An 11,906-nucleotide genomic window follows, 5' to 3' on the forward strand; every position below is an offset into this window, starting at 1 on the left:
CCGGACGGACGCACGCACTGACACACTTACACTAGCACATGCATGGCGCCACCATTATGGCAGCATCATCCAAGGTTATTAAACACTACAATAAGTCGAATTACCAACTATATTTTCCCAAATGCATTAAATAGTTTGTAGTCTTTTAAATATTCTGCCTGTACTTAAGATGTAGCATGTTGTGATACGTTTTTGTGACATATTTTCAAGAACTGTGAACATTTATTATACTGTACTTTGTGTTACGAAGTGTCTATGAGTGTGTTTTAGCATGAGTTAACATCCATTCATCCATCCACTAGACAACAAACGAAATACACAAATATGTAAATGCTATTATTTATATTAAATCTTTGGGTTACCGAATGCTATAAATACCCTACCAGTTTGCATTTAAAAAAAAAATAAATGGGTCGCTACATCACAGAAAGCGACCATTCTCTAATCCTTTAAAGTGAAACTCATATTCGAAATCAATACATGTATACACATGTATAACAAATACAAATAATTTTTGAGTGATAAACTTTTGACTACTTACTAAATAATGCATTCAGGCAAAATATTAATAGCTGATAACAAGAGTGTAACCGTGTATTTAATAGCTAAAAATGCAAAAATATTAATTGTTTGGTGGTTAAAAAAAGAATGTTTAAGAGAAAACACGTATGTGCCAAACGATCGGAAACAAGAAAGGTTTGCATTGCTCATGCTAAGAAACAATTGCATTGTGATGGTTGATTTTACCTTTTTTCCTGGTGGAATTAGGTTTGGTCATCAAACAAGATTTCTCCATGGTGCAAACAATTTGCCCAGACCAATCATTTACAGGTTAAGTCCGTTCATAAAAAGAACTAATTTAGCAGATAAATCCGAATTCTTGTCATGGTTATTCACAGGGGCGTTCTAGGAGGTGGCACTAGAGGGATCGCAGGTTAGGGACGTAAATATGGTCGCCTCCAATAGATAACAACAAAAAGACCAAACAAAATCACTCAGAACAACAACAACAACAAAACAGCAAATCCACAAAACAACAACATAACAACGACAACAACTTTTTTACTTATGTTGAAGTGAAAAATAAGTATTTTTTTGATATTTTAACATCATTTGCCCTGTATTAATTTCTTATTTGCCCGGTTTTTAAAAAAATAAATACGGGACGTATTATAATTTTACTTTAAAGGCGGACATGTGGCGTCCAGTATGCTGTCCAATCAATAACTTTAGAAGCCTTTGTCCAATCATCACCAAATTTGGTCAGAATGTGTATTGGCATACTATCTTTGCAAAACTCGTTAACATGCCGTCTTGCTTGAATCACACAAGAGTAATCATCCTTTAATTATATAAATTACGTTGAATTGGTCGTGTCCGATCACCTACTTTAGAAGCTTTTTTTCTAACATCACATTTGGTCATAATGTGTATGGTTAGGTTCGATAACCAACCATTTTGTCTCAGTCAGTTGTTATTACCCTTAAATTGGCAAAACCTGTATTTACAGTGTTGGCCCTGTTAATTTGGCTAAACGTACAACCACTTATCACCAAAATAGTTTTCCTAGAATTAGGACGGGCATGTTTGTGAGAGTTGGCGCTCTTGTTAATCTTATATTTTGTCTGGAGCATATGCCTTCCACTCATTTTGATTTAACACTTAATATTTTTCTGCACTTATTTAGGCGTAGGATTTGGCAGTCTATGACTGCTTCTTGTTGAAACAGGAACATCAACGGATTCTCTGCCGCCTTTAAAAACAATGGGTATGATCTGTCTGTTCCGTGGTCTACTTGTTAATTAATATATTATGTCTAAATTGTCTTATCTGTAAAATGGCATGAGTTTGGTTTTACCTTGGATTTCGAAACCTCAGTTATAGGTTGCTCCTTCGTGTAAGTAAAATGACCCATATTGCTTTTAGGGTTGTAAAGTGAAATGTCAATGTCTTGGTCAACTGTAGTATAACAACTTAACCGCATCCTAACTCTAGAACAGTTTCATGCAGTATCAATAAGCTTATGACTTAGCTTGCCCAGGACAAGTAGATGACAACAACTGGTGATAAGGTCAAAGGTTAAGATCACAATTGACTGCATTATGAAAACTTGACCGCCCAACACACTCAAGATTAGTTTGACGTATGAAAAATAAACGTCATAGAGTGGTTGGCCTTGACCAGTAGATGATCACGAGGTAATTTGGGTCATTAGGTTAAAAGATCATGATCAAAACAAACCGTGATATCCGCATTTGATGTCTTTGTAATTTTGTAACCATGAGTTTGTGACCATTTGTTTTGTCACAATAGTTTGTTATTTTGATTTTGTTTGTTGGTAGGTCAATTCTTCCAGAAATAACTTGTATCTCGGATTATGGGAAGCATAAGACTAACAAAAAACTAAACTTCTTCAAATGCGTTAATCATTTTAAAACACCATTGCACGTTTAAACACCATTGCACGTTTAAAATAAGCTCATAGTTTGTATTGTTCTATTGTTTTAGGCACACACTTATGATTTTATATATGTCATTTCTGAAAATCGTCAAAACCGTTACAAAGATTTTTTTGATAAACTATAATATATATAATTTGTTTTTAATTGCAAGCCATAATATACCTGATTATAACATTACTGTTATTGGGATGAAACGAGTAAGATAATCACATGTTTGGATATAATGTGCCAAGAATTTCACAGAATTCAGAAATTTCACAATAAAGCCTCAGTTGACTTAGTATTGAAAAGAAGTATTTCCAGTTATCTGATATTTTTCAACGTTTTGCCTTGCATAGTGTTGCATTTGAGTTATACATACAACTTGTGCTGCTGAGATTGCCAAACGTTATTATATTTTTATCATTTTACATGATGGCATTGCGTAATGGTGTTGACTCCAAGTTAAGGAATATACAGTTCATATGAAGGCATTTGCTATTTAATCACAAATGTAAAAAATCATCTGTACTCACTTATCATTTAAATATTCATAATTTACACAGAAGATGTCGTAACAGCATATTATCAATACATAGATATATAATATTGTTAATCACTAGTTATTGATAGTAAATATGTAACAATGGTCTAACTTTGTTTTTTGCTTTTTTTTTGGTAGCATTGGTTTATGAATTCAGTGACTTTGAATATATGTACTGTATTGTTAATTTTTGCTGTGTTTTTGTGTGACACAAAATGTAGTGACTTTGTAGAAGTCTGTTGTATGGGTTTAATAGCTATTGTCTATATTCTAAATGACTTTGCATTGCAAGTTTTTTATGCGTTTCATTAGCCATGAACTATGCTTTTATTGGCTGTGAAGAGTTCTGTTGTAAACTTGTATTGTTGGCTTTTTCTGGCTCATTTCATTCATGCCCATGAAATATGTATACATAAAATTTATATCGTATGTGTTTGAATTGTTTTACTTTGATGTGTTCTCAGTGTGTTTTTGTAGCAATGTTTTCTGTAGCAAATGAGTTTGAAACATTCTAATGTTCTGTAACTTTGTAGCCGCTTTTTGTCTATGTAATAACTAAATAAGACGCTTAAAGAATACTGTTGTATTTTGTTTTGTTGTTATTATTAAGTTGTATTATTTTTATTATTATATTTTTGGGTATTTGTTTTGGAAGCCATTGTGTTTTAATTCTATAATAATTCTTGTTTTATTATAAGATCATGGTCTATCTTTAAAGTGAATTTATTTGTTTGTTCTTTATGTAAACTTTTCTAGCCATGGTCTTATACTAAGTGACTTTGAAGACTTATGCTCAGTGTGTGTATACCACGTGATGAAATGCGTCATAATACTACGTCGGAAGGCAATATTTTGCTTCAAATGAAGACTTTAAACAAAGATAACTTTATTATTTTTTCACCATTTTAAATGAAACATAGCGCAGTCTACGCCGCTTACTGAGCCCTGTCTTCGGTCTTTTACCAGAGTTTGAGAGTTTAGTTTCTTAAAACACTTCGATAAACCTTTTCACAATACGGCCGTCTTACGGAGCACTGTCAAAACATCATTTGGGAAACAGGTTTGTCGAAGTGTTTGATAAAACTAATCACCTTATGAAACTTTGGGTATAATACGAAGACAGGGCTCTTTAAGCGGCATAGACTACCCTTTGTTTTATTTAAAATGGTGTAGTATAAGAAAAGTTATCTTTGATTTAAGTCTTTATTTTAAGCAAAATGTTGCCTTCCGACGTAGCATATATGATGTAATTTATCACGTGGTATACACACACTGATGCTGTATTATTAGTTTATTTTGTCGTATAATTTAATGGCAGCTTTAAAGAGCTATGCTGGTAAAAAAATCCTTTTGCTTATACCTATTATTTATTTTGTTAGGGTTTCAAGCACCCTAGTGAGTTGTCAATTTATTATCTGAGAAATTTGTTGATAACCATACTGTATGTAATTTTTTGTGTGCTCTGATCTGTTAGCCATAGCGCATATATATGTATAATCTCTCGACCATAAGTTTGGTTTGTACTCTGTAGCCATCGTTTATTTAAAATCTGCTGAATTGTTAGTTTCTGTCTCTGTGTTTTAAGCCATGGTATTTTTATAATCCGTTTTGTAAGCCATTTGGTACGTTTAAAATTTGTTGTACGGTTATCATTCTTTTTGTTTTAAGCCATGGTATATGTTTGCTATGTTGTATTGTTAGTTTATTTTGTGCTCTGTTTTTAGTCATGGTATGTGTATATTACTTACTCAATTATGTATTGTATATTGTATATCGACTTTATATTGCACAATTGTTAAATAGTGTTGTTTTCTCTCTATTGTTGAAATAATTTATTCTGTGTTAATTCAAATACCACCTGCTTCGTTTCGTTAATGTATTTATCACATTGATAACCTTGTATATTTGCTTCATATTTATTATTTCGCTCATAAATAACCACTTAACAATAGTTTATATTTATCCTATCTATATACATGTATGTTATGCACCAAATACTTTTGGATGAGTTTTTTTTTCTATTATATATGTTTTTCCTTTCTTCATTATTGAAGGCAATATTAATATTCAATATAAGTATTGAATTGAATTGAATTAAATTGAATAATTTGATATACTAAACGTTAGTTTTGTGCTCTTTTTGTTATCCATAATACAATATAAAATATTTGTTCTGCTAGGTGTTTTCTGCTCTGTGTGTTTAAGCCATGGTACATGTTTAATCTGTTGTTTAGTTATTTTGTTTTGTGCTCTGTTTTGTTAGCCATGGTGTATGTATAATCTGTTGGTTCGTATTGTGCTCTGTTAGGTCTTCTATGGTCTATGTACTATATGTAAGACTGTTAGTTTTGTGTACTTTTTGGGTAGCCATGGTTTATGTATAATCTATTGTACTGTTCGTTTGTTGTGTGCTCTGTTCTATGCTATCCATGCTCGATGTATGTAGTATTTTGTTAGTTCGGGGATCGTTTGGTAGTTACGGTGTATGTTTTTAGTGACTTTATAAAAGTATGCTATTCTTTTATCTTGGCTTTCATTGTTAGCCATGTTTTATATATTAGGACGTTTTGAAAAAAATCTAGCTGCTGTAACATAAGCATGTTTAAGCATTTTTATAGCTATGGCATATTTTCAAATTTATTCTCTTGATTTGGTTAACCTGAGATATGTGACGTGCGTGAGTAGACCTTTTTTGTTTGTTGGCTTTTGTTTGTAGCCATGGTCTTTGTATTTAGTTAAAATGAAAAATGGTGTTGGATTGTGAAGTCCTTTTTGTTCATTGTTGCACACATGATATTTGAATTTATTGATTTCTATTTCCTATGTTCTATGTTGTAGTTTTTGCCAATTTTGTTGTTAACTACAGTTCAATTCAAAGAATTCCGTTAGTGTAGATATTGGCTCTTTTTGGTAGTAATCATCATGTACTGAGGGACTTATAATACTTATTTTGCATTGTGCATTGCTTGTTTATGTATATTTCATTGTATAATTAAAAAAATCTGAAAAATTTCGTTATATTGATGGTTTGTGTTCGCTTTTTGGGGGTGGCAATTGTCTAGATGTTTTTTACCCTTGAAGAAATATAGTGGTGTTTTTGTCTCATAAGGTGTAGCCATGGTCTGTGTATTGGTTGACTGAGATAAATTATGCTGTACATCAGCTTGTTTTGGCTTTTGGGTTAGAAGCTATGGTATATGTGTTACCTGTTGCACTGTTTGGTTATTTGGCTGTTTTTATAAACCAGGGTATATCTATAAATTCACATTCAAACCTATAATGTTATCATTGTATATATGTATAATTGAATTATAGTTTGATTATGTAATAAGGAATACGATTGTGTTCAAATTACTTAATAAATGTATTGAATCTTGAAAATCTTGAATCTTTAAATTGAATGAACAATTATTTTGCAGTCTTAGTTTGTTTAAGCTCTTTTGGAAGTAAAGCCATCGTCTGTGTTAAAAAGTGACATTGAATAATTATATTATTTTGTTATTTCTTTGGTTATTGTTTGGGAGCAATGTCATATTATTTTTGGTAGCAATGTATATATATATACACATATGCATATATGAATTTTTCGTAGTTATTGAACCTCTTCATTGTTTTGCAATTGGCGTGTTGAGTCTGCGCATTTCGTCTGATTAAGTTAGAATTGTTCCAAGAACTGGCATAAAGTTACATTTTTCGTGTAGTTTAGTCTTTAACCTTTCCGGCAGTATATTATATAATATTTCCTAAAATATTTGACAATGTTCAGGGCAACTGTGGTTATGGGGATTTCTGGACATGGGAACCATGTCTTTTTATATATAATGCTATTTTTCAAGTTATACTCTTAAAAATTATTGAAATGTTATTTTATCAATTTTAAATATTTTTTGTTAAATTTTAAACAATATCAATGGACTGATGGGCCACATTCATTTTTTTAAAACTATATCAAAGGCTTGAAGGGTCATTTTTAAGTGACCAAGCTATGCGACGATCACCTGTGTTTCCATCAAAAAAATGGATATTTTAAGACCCAAACTCGGAAAAACCCTAGGTAGGCAATTCCTCATCACCATTGGAAATTTCTGTGTTGTCAACAAAATTTCGTTCGTATCGTCAAATTAAACAAATGAGAAAGCATGCAACCTGCATCGTCGGCAACCACTTTACTTTTTTCCGTTTATACTCTTCATACATACCGTGTATACTCTTCATACATACCGTGGGTCAATTGACTGACAAACTCTCGTTTTATTGAATATGCATGAGGCAGGAGCGACAACTCTTCTTCCAATGAATTCGCATGGTAAACAAACATTTAAGGAATACACAACTCTATAATTATGTAGTAATACATTTGATAAATAGTGCAGAAGTTCAGGAATACAAATAATTTGAAGATCAAGTTTATCGAATTTGTAATCTTTTGGATATTTTGCAATGAGTTTTTAACAACTCCAAGATTAAATTCCACTAATTGACCACAAATAAATAGTAAATAATAAATTTCGGTGAGTTAAATCCTCACATGCTTAGAATCTCTTCTTACTTGGAGACCATATTCCTTTCTCTGGAGGCGGTATGGAATTCCGGACAGGACCATCCCTTGACCAGCATAGCTTCTTGTACTTGAAAGTTCATCAAGAGCTTAAGTAACAATTTGGCTATAGAACAAATAAACAAAACATTTGTATTTTAACAGGAATTTACAGTTTATTTAGGTGTATGGAGAGAAAAGCAATACTCTTAATGTAACCGGAAAACCTTTTCCCCATTTGCTTTGAGAAGTTATTCAATGATAAACACTGAATAAATGATTAATTGGAATGAGAGGTATTTTCTTTTCAAATACATTGACATAATGCGAAATATACAAATAAATACCGCATGACGTCATACACCAATTGATTTTGGGCTGGTGGTCCGTCATCATTCCCTAGGGCCTGTTAAAACAATAAAGTTATACTAAGGAATTGAATATTAAATATATGAACAAATATTTCCACAAAATACAATTATTAGAGCCCTTATATACAATACGTCAGTCGGTTACATGAGTAAGTAGTTCGTTTGAACGAGAAACGTAAGTCGTATAACGAGATACATAAGTCGTTTTAACGAGGTACGAAAAATAAGACATACCGGGTATGTTTGCTCAGTCTATGCCACCATATATATAAACTGGGTTCTCATTAAGTTTCGGTTCACAAATAGTAACCGGCCAGCTACTCCTTATTCTTATTTAATATTTATCTAGTTTTTTCTTATTCAGACCGCCCCATTGCCATTTGACCTGTCCATTTTAAACGGCAACCTGTTCTTGAATGAAAACACTGTATTATATTGAATTAAAGAGACTAGACACAAGATGGTCCCAAAATAGGCAAATACAGGTTTTTCTCAAAACAAGCCTAGAATTGTCAACGCAAGGCAGGTATTAGGAAGATAAGACATCATTTTACATGATATAAAATAATAAATGCATCAATAATGTCGGTCTTTCAGCTAAGTTTCCCCGTTTAAAAATAGCGCATAATGGTCACCCAGTTTAAAAAATCATGGAATGGTATTTCCGAACACTTTGCAAGTCATGTGATCGTTTCACACACAGTAAGCTGCCAATAAGCGTTTTAGCAACTCGCCGTCTTTTCAGCAGAGTAAACCTCTTTCTAAAGTTTTCATTGATTAATTTCATCACCATTGTTGATCTGTCGGGTTATGTGTCTACGCTGTTTCGCAGCAGTATTCCGCTTCATTGCAATGTCCAGTTTTTCAAGGAAGCCATGAAGTGTCTACATTAAGCATGTGAAAGTCACGTGATGAGAACATTTAAAGATTGATTGCATTTTGTACTTGCTTTTATGCTGTACGAACGCAGTAGGGCTCGCGAGCAAATTCAATGAAGCGTCCTAGCGCTTCTTTTTCATTTGCTCGCTTTCTCTTCTGCATTTATACACATAACAAAAAATATCCATATATGGAAAGTGCCGATCTAAAAATGTATATGTACATCGGGTGTTTCCGTAATGATTATCATTGGTTAACAGAGTATGGACCCCACCCACAACATGTACAAGTTGCTTACCGGCCTGCACGCGCATTATATGAGCCAAAACTGACAAGCTTTTACTGGTTCCAATTTTATGAGTTAATTGTGCCTTCAAGCCTATATTAAAAAGGTTTTATTTTTGTATTTCAGTTCGATATTACGACTCGGATATATACTTTTATAATCATTCCTACGTATCTGTCGGAAGTATGCCGAGACATACATTTAAATACACCAGACTGTGACGGTAATCTCTTTTTACTTGAGACAGTTTGGAGTAAAATCGTGAGGATAGTAAAGTGACATGGTACGGTGAACCAGGCTGTAACGATCAGTCGTGCTGTGTGGCTCCGTAACTTGTATTGTATATTTTATTATTATAGGCATTTTTTCACTAATTTTTGTTTCAAAATAATATAAAAAATTCATACGTTTGGCTAATTGAGAACATTTAAACACATATACTTCTCAAAAGTAAGGCTTTTTTTAAATTGAACTTCATTAACATACCACCGCTTTTTATATGCATGTGCTCTTCATGGTAGATAGATGTAAATCAGCTCAATACGAGTAAAGTATGTTTTATAATAGGATAATGCTCAGTTTGCTTTCATCCTGTTTTTCTTTTCGGTCCGATAGATTGCTTTGGGTTAAATAATACCACAAGATAGCTCTACAGGCTTCTTTAGTTCAAATCAAGCTTCTTACTTCCCTAATACTTTACGGTTCTGAATTAACCTGGTTGCTCAAACACTTTTCACTTCAAAAAGAAACACGACTCCTTCTCGTTCCATTTAAACTATTGATTAGTTAAGCATACCTTATAAGTGTTATAGTAATAGAAATAAAAATGTATTATACATAATTAAAGATTGTACCGACTTTTTCTTCAAACTCCGTTTGGATTGTTACTTTTGGTGTTTAGATATACATTGTATTTAATATTTGAGAAAGCAGAGGCGACTGTGCCCTCAAAGCTCGCAAAGACGACTTGAGCGGTCAGGCGTCCCCGTATCGCCATTGACGAATATCTCACCTACATCGACACCGGAAAGGTCCTGTCAGCCTCCAAGACGACGATTTATATAAATGTAAATCCCAGAAGTTATGACTTCATGAAAGGTGCTTGTTTTTGAAACGTGGTATTTTCAGACTAGAACATATGAACATTTTCGAGGATATTGAAGGTACAGTAAATATGCAACAAATAACTATATTTTGAGTGCAGGCTTTCCGCAAATGAAAAAAAAAACACACTTACAAACTGAAATACTTCTCGTCATAACATATGATTCAGCTTGATATATTGTACAGTGATTGTAAAGTTGGAAACTAACCATTGCAGGATACTGAACTTAAACAGCATATTTCAAATCTCTTGGATTTGAAAAGTAGTCGCAAGAAATCGGTTAAAGTTAGTTAGTTCTTTAATCGTTGAATTTTTCTTTTGATTTTATGGTTAATTTCGAATTATAAGTAGATTATTTTATTAATACACCATTGTCATTTAAGGATTGATCTCATTTCGTTTAGCGTTTATGCTGTATGGACGCGTTTATGCTGTATGGACGCATTTGGGCACGCGAGCAAGGAATCTTCACGAGTGGTGCAGCCACGGGAGAAAATATGACTTTTATGATCACGAGTGTAAAAAGGATAACACTGAAATCGCCCTTTGTTATTCACTCATGCTAATTTTCGGGCATTTAGTATTATTATGTTTTATAATATCCACGCCGGAAGTACATGCTGAAATTGTTGTAAGCGTTTGACAAGCACTAGCAAAACATTGTTTCTCACTTTTGATGATTAAATCTTTATTATTTTGATGATTAAAACAACTATATTCGGTTCTGTGTCATTCAGCGATTACGAAAACTAATAATTAACTACACAAATGTTTTCATAACATACTTTCTTCCAACCAAAACCGAACATGACCCCCAGCGCTCCTACCCACGGAATCCTGAACATCGTTTATTAGGGACTACACTTAATGTTGGACATGAATCCGGATAATCATTTGATCATTTTTATATAAATAATTTAAATGGGGCAACATTAGAAGCAAATACATAACAGACTTATTATTCTGGAACTTTGCAGGTTCACTTTCAAATTAGTATACGGCAGTACTTAACGTTAAAACACATTTTCAGGAACTTGCAGCAGTGCAAACGTTAAGTGTGGTACCGAACTAACCATATTATTGCTAATAGAATATTCACCTATACTTGGAGTGACTATAAAACGTCAAAACCTTTGAACCTTTTTGTGATTTTAAATCATGGAAACACACACTTTCTTTAAACTTCAAACACAACTGAATAGTTCGATGTCAGAACCTTAAAAACTTTATTGAATCCATTTACGTGTGGTTAAGTAATTTAAGATTTGGCAAGCTATTTATTTCCTATTTGGGTAATCGCGATCCCGCCCTTGCCTTTAAAAAGAGAAAAAAAAAACACCGCGATATTTGTTTGATTAAGTGTCGCATACATTATTTAGTATGTTATAGTATAAAAACTCTAGGTAGTCAATGAAAACAGATACGCCGATGCAACAATAAATATTGAATTCATTTCTTAAGACAAACTTATTAAAAAAAGATGAACTCGGGCAAATGTCAAAATTTCGCATTTTTTTCAATTTGTACAGTACATTCTATAGCAAAACCAATAGGTAGTCACAGAAAAAACGTTCTGGGGATGTTTAATGTCAAACCTCGCATCTTTTAATTTATCAAATTTCAAATGAAATCAAAATAGTTGTCCTATACGAACTACTTTGAAAGAAAACAGATAGGAAAATGTAACAAGCAAATGTCGCGTTATTTTCATTGGTAATTAAGAAAACGAGGGATGGGATCACG

This window comes from Mya arenaria, chromosome 7, assembly GCF_026914265.1.
Source record: "Mya arenaria isolate MELC-2E11 chromosome 7, ASM2691426v1".
Classification (NCBI taxonomy): domain Eukaryota; kingdom Metazoa; phylum Mollusca; class Bivalvia; order Myida; family Myidae; genus Mya; species Mya arenaria.